General features: G+C 42.7%; 1 protein-coding gene across 3 annotated transcripts in view; it reads right to left on the bottom strand.

Annotated features, from left to right (window-relative positions):
* The window catches only part of ZNF131 (zinc finger protein 131), a 103,531-nt gene extending 92,075 nt beyond the window's left edge, over positions 1-11,456 (bottom strand). The window contains exons 1-2 of one of the 3 annotated variants that reach the window (XM_037740173.1): positions 10,988-11,456; positions 10,397-10,645 (exon numbers count right to left, since the gene is read on the bottom strand). The gene's annotated coding sequence lies outside the window, so the exon portion shown is untranslated. Of the gene's footprint in view, positions 1-10,396 lie in introns of all 3 variants that reach the window. The other 2 variants (XM_037740172.1, XM_037740177.1) reach the window with 2 other exon arrangements.
* Between the last annotated feature and the right edge of the window lie 4,113 nt (positions 11,457-15,569).

Genomic DNA, 15,569 nt, shown 5'->3' with positions numbered 1-15,569 from the left:
AAAAAAAAAAAAAAATAGAGTAACTTACTTTACACTTACATGTAATCCTATTTTGATCCAGTGTTTGAAAACTTTCTTATTTTTCTATCAAGTGTTTTAAGCCTTTGATAGTTGACAAACTTCTCAAAATCAAATTTTATATTCTAAAATTAAGTCTTTTTAACCTCAAAATAACTTTTGATTTTGGTATATAAAAATCATATGGAAAACACTGCCAAATAGAAGTGGTGTTTAACTTTGAGTTACATTTGCAGAAATGTGTTATTAATATGTGCTCCAAAATTATATGAGATTCCTAAAATTATGATATGTCTTGGCCTGTGTTGAGTCATGATATTATTGTGTTAAATTGTTGTATGCCACAGAAATAACCAAATTTTCTTGTCAATTGTGTCTTTAATTATGGCTATTCTAAGTCTTTCGCCATTCATAAACATTTATTGTTTTATTTTTATGCCTCTTGAAAAAGTTTATAATCAGCTATAGTCCAAAATTTGATTCTTCTTCAAGGAAATTCATAATAAGGATCCTGACAAGTACTCTTGAATATAGGTTTTTGATAACTTTGGAGATCATAACATTGAACAAGGTGAAAATTTTCAAGACTCTAGTAAAAAAAGTTAATGAGTTCATGAAAGTTGATAACTTCAAGCAGCACAAGAATGAATTACATGGAATTAAACTGATAAAAAACTAAAATAATTTTTATAACTTTTTGTTTAAAATATTGCCAATTCTTTTTGTGTTTTGCTTTTGAGTCAAGAAAAAATTTTGTTTTTAACTATTAATATTAATAGCTTACAACAATTGGGTAAAGTATACTTCTGTGAATAAAATGGAAACATTTACCTTTCTATACCTGATGTATCCAAAATTTGGATGCTATTTGTGAGTATTCTTAATTTATGGTAATACAGTTATTTGCATACATTCAATAATAATCTGCTTTCTTTTGTAACAGGTCACAATTAGATATACTGATTATTTTACCAAGGCTTTAACTGGAATGATATATTTTTGGATATGACCAAACTGCTTTGAGCAATTTAGGTTGTCTTCATAGAGCAAATAAAAGGCCCCTTGGGAAGACTGGCTTGGTGCCTCATCTACACAGTTCCCTTACAAGGTTCCTGATCTTATGGTAAGTAAATAATATCACCTTATGACAGATCCAGGAATCTCCAAATATTCTGGGAACCTCAAAAAGAGAGGAATTTGTGGAGGGGGGAAGGATGTTGGTCAGTGAGAGATCTGCTGTTGCTGGGGAGAGGATCATCAACAGCAGCACCATGGTAGCTCAACAGAAGAAACTTGAAGGCTATGTGGGATCTGCCAATCTCCCAAATCAAGTATACAGAAAATCAGTGAAGAGAGGTTTTGAATTCACGCTTACGATAGTGGGTGAATCTGGACTGGGAAAGTTGACATTAATCAATTCATTATTCCTCAGAGATTTGTATTCTCTAGAGTATCCAGGTCCTTCTCATATAATTAAAAAGACTAGACAGGTAGAACAATCCAAAGTTTTAATTAAAGAAGGTGGTGTTCAGTTACTGCTCACAATAGTTGATACCCCAGGATTTGGAGATGCAGTGGATAACAGATTAATTGCTGGCAGCCTGTTACTGACTATGTTGATAGAAAATTTGAGGACTACCTATATGCAGAATCATGATTGAAGAGACATCGAATGCTGGGACTCTGGAATGTTTTCATTGAGGATAAATTGCCATAATATGATGCAAACTATGCTTCTCTGTGATTAATTATAATAGAAAGTTTCCATTCAGTGCAGCATATACAATAATGTAATTTAGTCTAACACAGTTGACCCTACTTTTTGACACTTCCATTGTTTGAAAATACACATGGAAATATCTTACCAATAAGTGCAGAGTAGTACTAAAAAAAAAGAAAAGAAAAAAAAATACACATGGGAAAAAAAAAACCCTATGTGCTTACAGTGCACCTAGGGCTTTTTTATAACCTCTTTTTGTTTGTTTGTTTTGGATTCTTTAAATATATTCTCATTTAGTGTGCTCTTTAGCTAGAATCTCATTACTGCTTCATTTTTTGTAATAAAGATTTAATTTAGATATTTTCCATATATTAGTCCTGCTAAAATAGCATATAGCATCTTTCATGTGGTAGGAACCAACAAGGAAACTTTCCTTTAACTCCCCTTTTACACTTTATGGTAAGTAGCAAGCGGAAAAAATGCATTTATAGATCATTTCTAGGCCAAATTGTGAATAGATCATTTCTAGGTCAAATTGTGAAGGTAATGACCAACATGTTTCTACATATATGCAATCTGTTGATTTCACTAGAAATGAGAATCATGGCCTCTTAAAGAGAAAAAAGTCACCATTCTGTATTTAGCTGTATTCACATATTGCATTTCTGTATTTTTTGTTTGTATTATAAAAAATTCACATAATAAACTATGTTGTGATATAAAAAAAGAGAAGAATTCACTGGTTTTATATACACATATTTTATACACTGTTTTATATATTGGCTTTATAAGCACAGTCTGATGGCAAATCTTTGGCTTGGCTTCTTAACTTTAAGTAGCTTTAAAACGCCTAATCTGAGATTCCTTATGACAAAGTTCTAGCAACACCAGCTTAAAAAATGCCTATATTGCCAGGTGCGGTGGCTCATGCCTATAATCCCAGCACTTTGGGAGGCTGAGGCAGGCGGATCACAAGGTCAAGAGATCGAGACCATACTGGCTAACATGGTGAAACCCTGTCTCTACTAAAAATACAAAAATTAGTTGGGCATGGTGGCATGTGCCTTCAGTCCTAGCTACTCAAGAGGCTGAGGCAGGAGAATTCACTTGAACCTGGGAGGCGGAGGTTGCAGTGAGCCGAAATCACGCCACTGCACTCCAGCCTGGCAAGAGTGAGACCCTGTCTCAAAAAAAAAAAAAAAAAGCCTATATCACTAATCATTCTTGCTACACTTTATGCAAATAATCAGGCCAAATATAATAACACTGAAAATATTTTACAAATAAATTCATCCTACTATGCTTTGTCTTTGGTATAAGTGAGAGGCTAAAGAAAGAAAATTTGTGCCACAAAGGTTGATCATTTTTTTCCAGGAACTCCTATGATGTGTATGTGCAGACCACAGAGGTTACTATGCCATTCATGGCATGGTCAGTCAGTCTAAAAGACCTTACAGTAAGATCTTTCTAGTATCTTCAAACAAAAAAAGGACTCACCTACTCAGACAGAAAGTCTGTTTTTCTAAAGGAAGCTTAGAGAGATTTGTGGGGTTCAAGGTTACTACATTTATTAAGATCTACCCAAATTTACCCATTCGATTTCACAGAGTCCCATTATTTGTTAATCAATCCCATTGCTTGTACATAAAATATATGGTAAAGGTGAATTTACCTAATACATATGTAATTTAGAGACTCACTATATTCTCTAGGCTGGCTTTGAACTCACCTCAAGCAATCCTCTCTGGCCTCAGCCTTTCGAGTAGGTGGGACAACAGGCAGTGCCAGCTTGCCTTGCTCTTTGCCTTATATTTTCGTTCTGCATTTTTTTTTTTTTTCAGACGGAGTCTCACTGTCACCCAGGCTGGAGTGCAGTGGCGTGATCTCAGCTCACTGCAACCTCCACCTCCTGGGTTCAAGCAATTCTCCTGCCTCAGCCTCCCAAGTAGCTGGGACTACAGGCACACCCTGTCACACCCAGCTAATTTTTTTATTTTAGTAGAGATGGGCTTTCACCATGTTGCACAGGCTGGTCTCAAACTCCTGAGCTCAGGCAATCTGCCCACCTCGGCCTCCCAAAGTACTGGGATTACAGGCATGAGACACCACACCCAGCCATTTTTATTCTCTTGGTTAGAGGATCAAATCCTGGGCTGACTTTTGCCTCTAACATGGCTGGATCTACAAAAAAATAGCTTCTTTAAGGAATATCTTTGAAATTCTTTATCATATCTTAATAAAAAAATTAAGGCCATGAAGCTATCATTTTGTTCCTATAAATCCTGCAATTCAGTTAGAAGCAGCTATCACCCTCCGTAGTTGTTGTAGTTTTCAATCCCAGCATCATGGTCTATAGAAGAAAATACTCAGACACGTTTTTATCCAGTGGAGTCTTCATTTCCAGACAATAAAAAGTTATAGCCTGTGATCCATGTCTCAGTAGCAATGAAGCAATCACCATGTTCAAGTTTACCAAATTAATGAGCCCTCATCAACTAGAGTTATGTTTATTTCCAGGCCTGAAATCCCACTACCCATTTTAAAAATTGTTTTCTGGGCCGGGCATGGTGGCTCACGCCTGTAATCCCAGCACTTTGGAGGCCAAAGCAGGTGGATCACCTGAGGTTGGGATTCACAAGACCTCTTAGTGGTTCAAATTAGCACCACAACATTCATGGATTCAGGATACACTGTGTAATTTGAGCTCTGCTGTCACAAGCCCAGGTTCATACCGTCTCCACACACCACTGCTTTCCTCCCACATGAGAGAAACAGATGTTTTTAGCCATGATTGTGTCAGAAGCCAAGATTGGGTGAGCTCTTGGAGCCACTGTCTGAATTCTAGGTTGCTAGAAGCAAATGTATCAGAAACAAAACAAGGAACCAGGGATAAGAAAGTATCTAGAGTTGTACTGAGAATGTTGTCACATAGCTACTATGCACAGCACTGGAAGGAACTGGTGGATCCTGGGGTTTACAACCTATCAAACATTTGTGAAGAGTGTCTGAAAGGAAACTCCTTTGAGCTGCAGGCAAGGATACAAAACTAAGATTAAACAGGAAGTCAGTAGACTGCATTTTTAATCCAGGAGGTTTAAAAGCAAGTGCTTCATTTTTTGCAGGTGAACCTGTTGACTTGGTAGAGTTCTCGTTTGCTACAAAAAACAACAGGCAATATTCTTTACTTTCTCATTTACAGTTATATACCCTGTGGTATTTTCTCTTTTATTTTTTCACTATTCTTCATGATTTTTGTTTTCACCTGGTCTAACAGGTTGTAACTGTTGCCATCATTTCTCAGCCTCAAATCAAGAGTCGGTAATCTGAGGAAGGAGCAGAAGATTGTTAAAACTGGGAGTTTCTCTGACTAAAAGGATTGGTGAAGGGGATCAGAATATGTCACCCCAAAATATACTGTTTTGGCATAAGAATTATTTTGAGCTGAAGGCATTTGAGTTCCTGAAATTCTTTTTATGGCTAAAAAGAGTGTCTCCTGAGAAGACTCAATTGTCATTAATTCTCACCCCACAGCAAGTCTAATCTTCTCTAAGAGAAGTCCTCAGGAAACTGCCTATGCAAAAATTATGACAGTGAGAGAAATCTGACAGCCGACTCCATCTTGCTTCTAACCTGACTCTTGGCTCCTTCCTGGGCATAGGCCAAGCTAACTATGGGAGAAATTTAGCTTACAGTTTAATCTTAAGACAAGGAACATAATAGCCCCCTCCCTAAACTCTCCTGTGTAGTTCAGGAACCGAAGAACCATCTTTGTAAAACTAATGAAAGGGCACAATATTAGAATTTTGGGAAGTGCCTGAATTCTGCTAACACCTATGCACCGTTAAATTATAACAAGTCATTGTTTACTACTCAGGAGTCACATAAGGGTAGTCACAAGATTTGTAACTTCCCTAATTGCTACTATAAATAACATTGCCATTGTAAAACCTAAGACCGGTATTTGAGATATTTTTCAGACTTTGCATTTCTGGTAGAACAACTGATACCCAGACCAGTGACCTCCTACCCAGGAACTGACTTAGTGCACAAAGACAGCTTCAACTCTCTATGGTTCATCCCCAACCCAACCAATCAGCAGTCTCCATCCCCTAGCACCCTGCTCACCAAACTGTCCTTTAAAAATCCTGTCCTAAGAATTCTCAGGGAGATGGATTTCAGAATGAACTCCTAACCTTCTACTTGGCCAGCCCTGCAATAATTAAACTCTTTCTCTGCTGCAGAAAGCTGCTGTTCTCAGTGCATTGGCTTTTGTGGACAATGGGCAAAATGAAACCGTTGGGGGATTACACCAACCCTACCCAAACAGACATTCTCTAAAAGCTGTCATATCTATTATCTACTCTTCTAAAAGACCATTTATCTTCTAAAAAAAGTCATTTGTATTTCCATAAGTGCCCCTCTGCCCCTCCCCATCTCCTAATGACACAGGATTTTTCTCAGCCACTTTGCCAGCCAGACACTTCTGGCTGGTGATGCCCTCGCCCCTGCCCAGGTGTTGCTGGGGGCCCAGGCTCACCACAGGAGGTGGCCTGTCTACTCAGCTTACTGGGCTGTTTCCAGCTTGCCCTCTGGTACAGATCCTGTGGCCCCTGTGACTGTGCACTCAGCCCCTGGCAGGAGGCAGTGAGTGTGCTCCTATGCTGGCACTGGGTGCTGCAAGTGCCAGCACAGGAGCAGTCTCCGTGTGGGACTTGTGGCTGGACCAGGCATGTTGCAAGTGACTCCCATGTTGGACTCTGATGTCCAGATGAGGAGAATGTGGCAGCACCCAAACAGGGGTACCCGCAACCCCAAAGACCCAGAGTGGGTGTTACAACATGCTATTAGCTCTTTTAGTCCCACTCTCTGCAGCCTCACAGATGTTAATGTGTTAACAGCTCTATCAGTCCCATGGTCCCATGCTGGCCTAAAGCTCTGGGGCTGACTTGGCCCAATAGCTGCTTCCCATGTTACAGCCTTCTTTGTGCCTGCGTTTGGTGGGTCCAGAGTTCTTGTTCTGCATCCAAGAAGAATGAGGTTACACTGACAATCAAAAAGTGAGGAGGGCAGAGAAGAGTTTTATTGAAACATGAAACAGCTCTCAGTGGAGAGGGCATTTGAGAGTGGTCCTCCACCAGAAGTTGAGTGGTCTCTCTCCCAATGTGGCTGGGTCTGGGTCTTTTATGGGCTCAGAATGGGGGCATGCATGCTGATAGGTTTGTGCATATGCAAAAAAAGGCTGAAACAAAGGCACCACTCAAAGGTAGGCACAACTGTGTAAAAAAACAATTAGGGAAGGGTAGGTATATGTAAAATAGGTGAAGTACGGGGACCAATCAGAGGAAAATGCACTAGGGGAAGTGTGGGGATCAATCAGAGAAAAATGTGCTAAATGAGAAGAGAGATTCTTGATCCAGTCAGTGGATTTATTGGAGACTTGTAGCTTGGCTTTCAGGCTTTAAACTGTCTTTAGTTTGAAGGTGGGGTTTCACCAGGGACCCACCCTTGTTTCCCTAGGATTTGTCTGCCTCCTGCCACTATCATTAAGATGATATATAAAGTCTCAAATTTCACCACTCTTTTAGCTATTCAGTTCTATGATGCCTCCATGCATATTAGATTAAAACTTAATAAACATATATGCATTTTCTCCTGTTAACCTGTCTGCTGTCAGATGAATTCACAGCACTCCCTGCTCAGCCATTGAATCTAAGAAGGTTGAGAAAAAGTATCTCCTCATCTATTCTGGAAAGCATGAATGTGGATTCTTGCCTTTCTAATCTATGACTTGCGTAGCTTCTGTGCATCTTCCTGACTTCCCAGACAATTCACCTGTACATAACTCTTCTGTGTAAAGACTACCCTTGGTTTTGTTTTTTTTCGAATGTTTAGAAATGTTTCCATTTTGTGTCACCTTCCTTTAGTCAATAATAACTCGTTTTGTTAGTATATATACTATATTAGTATATAGTATATATTAGTTTAGCTAGGTTTATCTTGTTAAAATTTTTTAAAAATACAATTTTTTTTCCCAAAAATATGCTTTTTAGCTGGGCACTATGACTCATGCCTGTAATTCCAGGACTTTAAGAGGCCAAAGCAGGCAATTCACTTAAGGTCAGGATTTTGAGACCAGTCTGGCCAACACGGTGAAACACTATCTCTACTAAAATTACAGAAATTAACTGGGTGTGATGGTGTGCACCTGTAATCCCAGCTGCTCAGGAGCTGAGGCAGGAGAATAACTTGAACGCAGGAGGCAGAGGTTGCAGTGAGCCAAGATCATGCCACTGCACTCTAGCCTGGGCAACAGAGCAAGGCTCCGTCTTAAAAAAAAAAAAAAAAAAAAAGCTTTTCTTCTTTTTTTTATATGATAAACAATGAAGGAAAGTATTAAAGGCTGGACATCATTTGTGGTTTGTGTCCCACAGTTTGCATTCCAGATTTGATCTGGTGCCTGGAACCTGCATATACCTGACATTGCCACCCAGCACCCAACTCTACCACATCTGTATTAGTCTGTTCTCAAGCTGCTATGAAGAAATATCCAAGACTGGATAATTTATTTATTCATTTATTTATTTTATTTTTTATTTTTTTATTTTTACCAAAATCAGGTGGAATAGACTGGGTAATTTATAAAGAAAGAGGATTTAATTGACACACAGCTCTGCGTGGCTGGGAAGGTCTCAGGAAACTTACAATCATGGTAGAAGTCACCTCTTCACAGGGCTACTGGGAGGGAGAATGTGTGCCAGCAGAGGAAAATGCCAGATGATTATAAAACTATCGGATCTCTTGAGACTCACTCATTATCATAAGAACAGCATGAGGAAAACCACCCCCATGATTCAATTATCTCCACCTGGTCCCACCCTTGACACATGGGGATTATTATAATTCAAGGTGAGATTTGGGTGGGGACACAGAGCCAAACCATATCAGCGCCTCTTCTGATTTTCCAAATGCAAATGTCTTATAGTCTCTTCCTGAGGAATATGCAGTTTCTGACTTGCCCTGTCTCTGACCACCCCACACAAACACCATATTGGAATTAGATAGAATCTGAATGCTGGAACTACAATGCCCCCTCCTTTAGGGGAGTGAGCTCCATAGCTCCTCTCCACACTCCTAACCTGGAAGGGTGACCCCTTCCCTCCAGAGGTGCTGATACCAGCATTTTTGCTGAAATAGGAAGCTAGCGTGGAAATGGAGAGAGAGGAATGGTGGGCAAGATAATTTTGTTTTTTCAAAGGCTCTGCACAGTATCGTCAATTAGATGAAGTGGCTGTAACTTTTCTTCTATTGACACTGACCTCTTTCCTTTATTCTACTGCCTGCAAAAGGAGTCAATTGAAGATGACTCAAGTACCAGGGCAGGTTTTGGGAGCTGAAGAAAAGGTGGGGTACAGAGGGGAGGACTAGAGGTAACCACCTTTGGAGTGAGTGAAAAGTAAGAGCACAAAATGAGTCTAACTATACAAACCAGAAAATCATTAGAACTGAAGAAAAAGGTAAAACATAGGGAAGAAGGAGGCAAATCTGAATTTGAACAACTTAGGCTATTTCTCCAAAATGAGCAAGAGACTGTTCTTGGGCAATTACAAGATGAAGAGATGGCTATTTTAGCACAAGTAAACAAAAATTTCAGATTATATCTCCTCATTAAAATATCTACTAAAGGAGATAGAGAGCATATATGTGAAGTCAGGACTGGAATTACTGGCAAATGTTAAGGATATCTATCACAGATACAAAAATTTAAAATTCCCTCAACCTTTTTCATTCAGATTAAAAGAATATGGTTACTGTCTGCCTCCACAATGTTCTGGCCTAAACAAAATTATCAAGCGATTTCAAGTAGATGTCATTCTAGATCCTGAAACAGCACATTATAAACTTATAGTCTCAGCAGACAGAAAAACTGTGCGATATGGAAATACAATGCAAAACTTACCTCCAAACCCAAGAAGACTTTATTGCCTCCCAGCTGTTGTGGGCTCTAAAGGCTATAGTTGTGGCCGGCAGTACTGGGAAGTAGAAGTGAAAAACAAGCCTGAATGGATCCTTGGTGTCTGTAATGACTCTCTTCCCAGAAGGAGGAAGCGTCCACCAACTTTAGTACAGGATGGATTATGGGGAATTTAGTGATCTGGTCGGGATAATTATATTATATTGGGTCATAAGGATATTAATGTGCTGCCAAAAGTAACACCTAGTAAGACTGGCATTTTTTTAGACTATGAAAAGAATAAGGTTTCCTTTTATAATTTGAATGATAGATCTCTACTCTATACTTTTAATGATGATTTTACAGGAGCACTTTGGCCTTATATTTATACTGGAATGGACTCAAAATCTCTTAAAATTTCTACAGCTACAGATTCTGAATAAATAACTATTAGAAGACTGTCATTTTCTTACACCTAGCAGACATAATAGAGCCAGTGAATCTAGTTTTGATAATTCTGTATTTTGTCCAATTTTTCCCACAAAAAAACCCAGAATTGTTTATATCTCAGTTTCAGCACTAAAAAATGTGATTATAGGACCTACTTTATAACAAATTATAGGATCAATGACAAACTACTTTAGAAATTCTAAAATAAAATACTAAAAATATATATTATTAAAAAAAAAAAAAATGGGTCTTCTTACCTGTCTAGTGCATTCTGTGCTCTCCTCTGGTCTGACATCCACCCATGTTCACCCAGAAAAAGGTAGAAATGATTTGAACAAGATAAGCTAGATGAGGCTTAGACATGATGAATACAGCTGGAGACATTCATGGCAGAGTCTGGAGGTCTCTTTGGGGGATCACTTCCAAAAGTGCAGATTTTTAAAGAAACCAGAAGGGTTCCGGAAAGTGATGTTTTCCTTTTGCTTAATGGCAGTTTCATGCTTCCTCTCTAAAAAAGGAGTTTGTGGCGTCAGTATATTTGACAAACGGGGGAGCGGGAAGATTCAAGAGCTTGAAGCTGCATTGCACTTCCCAAAGATGGAGAAGACATCAGGGATGAATTTCAAAGGTCAAAGGTGATAGAAATGGGGAACTGCCCTTTGAGGATTTCAAAGGGAGACAGAGCAGAGGCCTCACCATCAGTCTACACATCCTCTGCTAGAGTCTTGCAGTTCTTATTTCCCCTACCATCTTCCAACGATTATTCCCATATTTCAAGGCCATCTGACAGAGTTAACCATCAGAATTAAATAGCAGTTCCCACAGAGTTCCATCTCCTGAAGAGGTACCTGGTTGCTAGGGCAGGCCTGGAGCCTGGGTCAGGCAGCACTGTGTCTGGCGGCACTGTGTCTTTCACTCTCTACGGAGGTCTTGGACTGAGAGCTTCAAGTTCCAAAGAGATGAGATGTCAGCTTCGCCCTTAGGAGCCTTGAGGGCTCTGACCAGGAGAAGGGTCGAGCCCAGCCACTGGAAGGTCTGTTCTTTGCAGTGGGAAACGGTTGGGGACTCGGATGTCTTTTACTTTGTTCCCAGCCCTGCCCAATCCGCCCGGTTCTCAGTCCCTACACTGCCTCCTTTTCCCATGCACATCGCAACGGGTCAGCTGCTGGGACCCTGGGTAATCAGGGATCCTGACTTCGCTATGAAAAATAAAGGCCTTCTTTTTCTTTCTTTCTTTCTACTTTTGAGGCTGAGTCTCACTCTGTCGCCCAGGCTGGAGTGCAGTGGCACGATCTCGGCTCACTGCAACCTCCTCAACCGCCCTCCCCCGCCCTGACCCGCCCCCGAGTTCAAGCGATTCTCCTGCCCCAGCCTCCCAAGTAGCTGGGATTACAGGAACCTGCCACCGCGCCCTGCTAATTTTTGTATTTTTAGTAGAGCCGGGGTTTCACCATCTTGGCCAGGCTGGTCTTGAACTCCTGACCTCGTGATCCACCCGCCTCGGCCTCCCAAAGTGCTGGGATTACAGGCGTGAGCCCACTCACCCGGCCTTGAAAAATAAAGCTCTTCTTAAGCGGGAGGGGATTCATCTGAGGACGGAGGGTGGGAGTAGTGCCCGCAGTACTTTGTCGTAGTGGCACTGGGTGGGCCGTTGATCGGTTGCAGCCTGCTAGTTTGTCAGTGCCCATGGTTTCTCACCGACACTACAGCTCGTTTCTTAGAGCCAGCCGATGTTCATGGACAGCACCATCGAGCCAGAAGCAATATTTGTGCTGGTAAGCCATTTCCCACTGTCGAAGTCTACTAGGTCCCAGGCCCTCTGGTTTGTCGAATCTGCGGGTCCCGCGCGAAGCACCTATAGGTAAACTCAGCAGGCCGTTTCTCGTTAGCACTTTCGCTATTTGAACAGAGTAGGAAATTATGTGGTGGCTCCTCGCAGTCCCTTTCACCATCCGAGGACCGTGTCCTAAAGTCGGTGTCACGGTCGCAGCACCCGGCGTTTCGTTGGCTTTTTCGCCAGCAGCGCCGAGCGGTGGGGTTTTCTGTCACAGCACTTGTTGCACCGAATTTCTCGGTCCCAGAACCTCTCTTTTCCGAGGGTCGATATTTTCTCCGCGACAGCACCGTTAGTTGCGCCAAAACGGATATTGTCCTTGGCAACCCCTCCGGCTGGCGTCACTCGCAGGCTCCCGGCACTGCTATTTCGCCGAGTCGAGTTCTTTGGTCGCGGCACAGTTTGTTGCTGGATGCCTCCATTTTCTCGGTGATTGGCAGCGCTCAGGTCGCCGATCTGAGGGACTTGGAGTCGCAGCCAGTTGCGCCGAGTCTGGCATTCCCTGGCGGCGGCGGCGACGCTGGGCTCGGGAGCCCGCTGCTCCTCGGAGTCGGTGGCGGGGAGCTGCTTGGGCCTAGTCTCTTCCCAGAGCCACCAGCGCCCCGCACGGTCTCCGGCTCGGCCTCCAGAACCCAGTCCTGTGGCCGCGCCACTCGCGCCTCTGTCGCAGGCGCCTGCAGTTTCTCGCGTCGTTGGCTTCTTGGTCCTAGCAAGTTTCGATTTCTCGGTGCCTGTGATTTCTACCTCTTGTCCAAGTCAACAGCCAAAATGTGATTTTCTCAGCCCAGGCAAGTCCCGATTTAGGACAAACCCTGGTCTAGTCTTGGCTGCGATTTCTTGGCCCTAGGAAGTCACTATTTAGCTGTGTAGCAAGGGAGACTTAACTGTGCGATGGTGATTTCTTTTCTTTTCTTTGGTTCTCTTTCTTTTCTGTCTTGATAAGGGTCCGGCTCTGTCGCCCAGGCTGCAGTGCAGTGGCTTAATCTCGATCTCGGCTCACTGCAACCTCTGCCTCCTGGGCTGAAGCGATCCTCCCACCCCAGCCTCCGGAGTAGCTGGGACCACAGGCACGCACCACCGCGCAAGGCTAATTTGTTTGTATTTTTTGTAGAGATGGGGTTTCGCCATGTTGCCTGGGCTGGTCTCAAACTCCTGATTTCTTAGTCCCACCAACTCAGAGTTTAGTTATTTCTTACCGTAGCAAGTTGAGATTTATTCCAGTTTGCGATTTCTAGTCGTAACAATTCTGGCTTTAACCGCGCCTACATAATTTTTGCAGTAGCAAGTTCCTGTTTCGTAATAGGAACCCCCTTTATAGCCATGCCTGCGGTTTATAACTCCTGTATTAATCTGGATACTACAAAATACAATTTAAAAAAACAATTTAGTAGTGTCTGGAATCTTCTAGTCATATCAAATTAGATTTCGCAGTAGTCTCGCCCTGGCTATGGTGGTAATTTTTCACTCATATAGAAGTTTGGGTATGTAAGCTACAGGAAATTTTTGGTGCCGTAAATGCCGGTTTCGCTATGGCTATTTCTCCAGGAAACTGGATAGGCGCACTAGAGAGGCACGGGTTTAGTGCTAACAAACAGAATGGTAGTATGGCACCGTTCGACACTGTTTGCAATTTCTCTGTGTGTGTGTGTCTTGTTCTGGGAGCAAGGTTATTGGTGTATTTTATTTCATTTCTATTTGCTTTCAAAATTTTCAGGCCAGGTACGGTGGCCCACACCTGTAATCCCGCACTTTGGGAGGCCGCGGAGGGCGGATCACAAGGTCAAGGAGATCAGGCCATCCTGGCTAACACGGTGAAACCCCGTCTCTACTAAAGATACCAAAAAATCAGCCAGGCGTGGTGGCACGCACGTATAATCCCAGCTACTCGGGAGGCTGAGACAGGAGAATCGCATGAACCCAGGAGGCGGAGTCTGCAGTGAGTCAAGATCGTGCCACTGCACTCCAGCCTGGGCAACAGAGCGAGGCTACGTCTCAAAAAAAAAAAAAAAAAAAAATTCACTACTTGAATTTAAATGTTACGGTTGTTTTTTTTTCTTACCCACTGCCTTTCCTGGTAAAGTAAATGTTGCCTTTATTTTCTACTGATTTTCAGTATCACGTCTCAGGTTCCTGCTAACTTGCCTTCTCCCGCCAGCACCAGGGGCGAGCTGGTGCCCGACCATTAGGGTTCTCTTCCGCGGCTCTCCTCCTATGCCAAACTGGCAGTTTCGCATCGCACTTTCGCCAGTAGCGGCGACTCTTTGTTTTCTCGGTTACTGCTCCCTTGGTAGCGCTGAATAAAACAGCGTCCCTCGTTCACAAGACTCAAACGTTCTTTGTGGCATCGCTTCCAGTGCCCTAGCACCGCTGCTTTCCTCGGGCTGGCTGTCTGTTTCAGTACAGTGATTGGCCAGACTTTCGCTGGCAGGGCTTGGCCTCAGTTTTTCTGTCACTGGCGTATTTCACTAGGTAGGCGCTTTCTCCGTGGAAGCACCGTACAACCTTCCAAGCCCCGATATTTCTGAGAGACAACAGTTTCTTAGTGGTAATAGCTTAACTGAGCCAAAAATATAGTTTGCCTCTGGTTACACCGCTAGTTGTTCAATGTTGGCACTTGCTATTGATGCAAGATTTTGGCTCCTTAGCTCAGCTAAGTCCGGGTTCTTTTTCTTTCTTTTCTTTGTTTTGGAGACGGAGTATCGCTCTGTCCCCCAGGCAGGAATGCAATGGTGCCATCTCAGCTCACTGCAACCGCCTCCCAGGTTCAAGAGGTTCTCCTGTCTCAGCTTCCGGAATATCTGGGATTACAGGCACACGCCACCATTCCCGTGTATTTTTTGTATTTTTCATAGAGACGGGGTTTCACCAAGTCACCGTGTTGGCCAGGCTGGGCTTGAACTCCTGACGTCAGGTAGTCCATCCACCTCGGCCTCCCAAAGTGCTGAGATTACAGGAGTGAGCCATCGTCCCCGGTCAAGTTCAGGTTTTTGTCTCATGATCAGGAAGAAATGGGCACTTGGGCATTGAAGAGTAAGTGGAGTAGAATTTATTAAGCGACAAGGAAAGCTCACAGCAAAAAAGAGGGGTCCTGAAAGCAGGTTTCGGGTTGCCCCCTTTACATTTGAATACAAGAGCTTTTATATAAAAGCTAATGGAACTGTGTTCCCTGTTTGTATAAGGTGAGAATTCCTGGTAGCTCCACCACCATTCCCCCTGTCGGCATGTGGGCCCTTAGTCCTTAGAGGGCATATTTAGGCCAGCCGCATGTGCAAGTTCCCTTATTCCAGAGGTTCTTTGGGGACCTTTCCCTTACTGTGTGCCTAAAGCAATCTGGCTAACTCCTTTTACTATGTCCCAGTACCCTGTTTCCTTATACTGGTACTTTCTCAGTTATAGCACTGCTCATTCACCCAAGCAGGATTGATCTCCGTGGCAGCACCGCTGATGGGTCGATCGCTCCACTTCTCCTAAACAGTATCTCTAGTTTTGGGGTCCTTGCACTACCATAGCGGCTCTTCATGGGTCGTGGACTTGCAGGACATTTGCCGACTCCATCCCATGCTGCCTCCGTAGGTTCGGCTGCGGAGCAAAAGGAA

The sequence above is a fragment of the Cebus imitator genome, unplaced genomic scaffold (assembly GCF_001604975.1).
Source record: "Cebus imitator isolate Cc_AM_T3 unplaced genomic scaffold, Cebus_imitator-1.0 Scaffold80, whole genome shotgun sequence".
NCBI classification, from domain to species: Eukaryota; Metazoa; Chordata; class Mammalia; order Primates; family Cebidae; genus Cebus; species Cebus imitator.
This window is presented reverse-complemented; position numbering and strand designations above follow the sequence as displayed.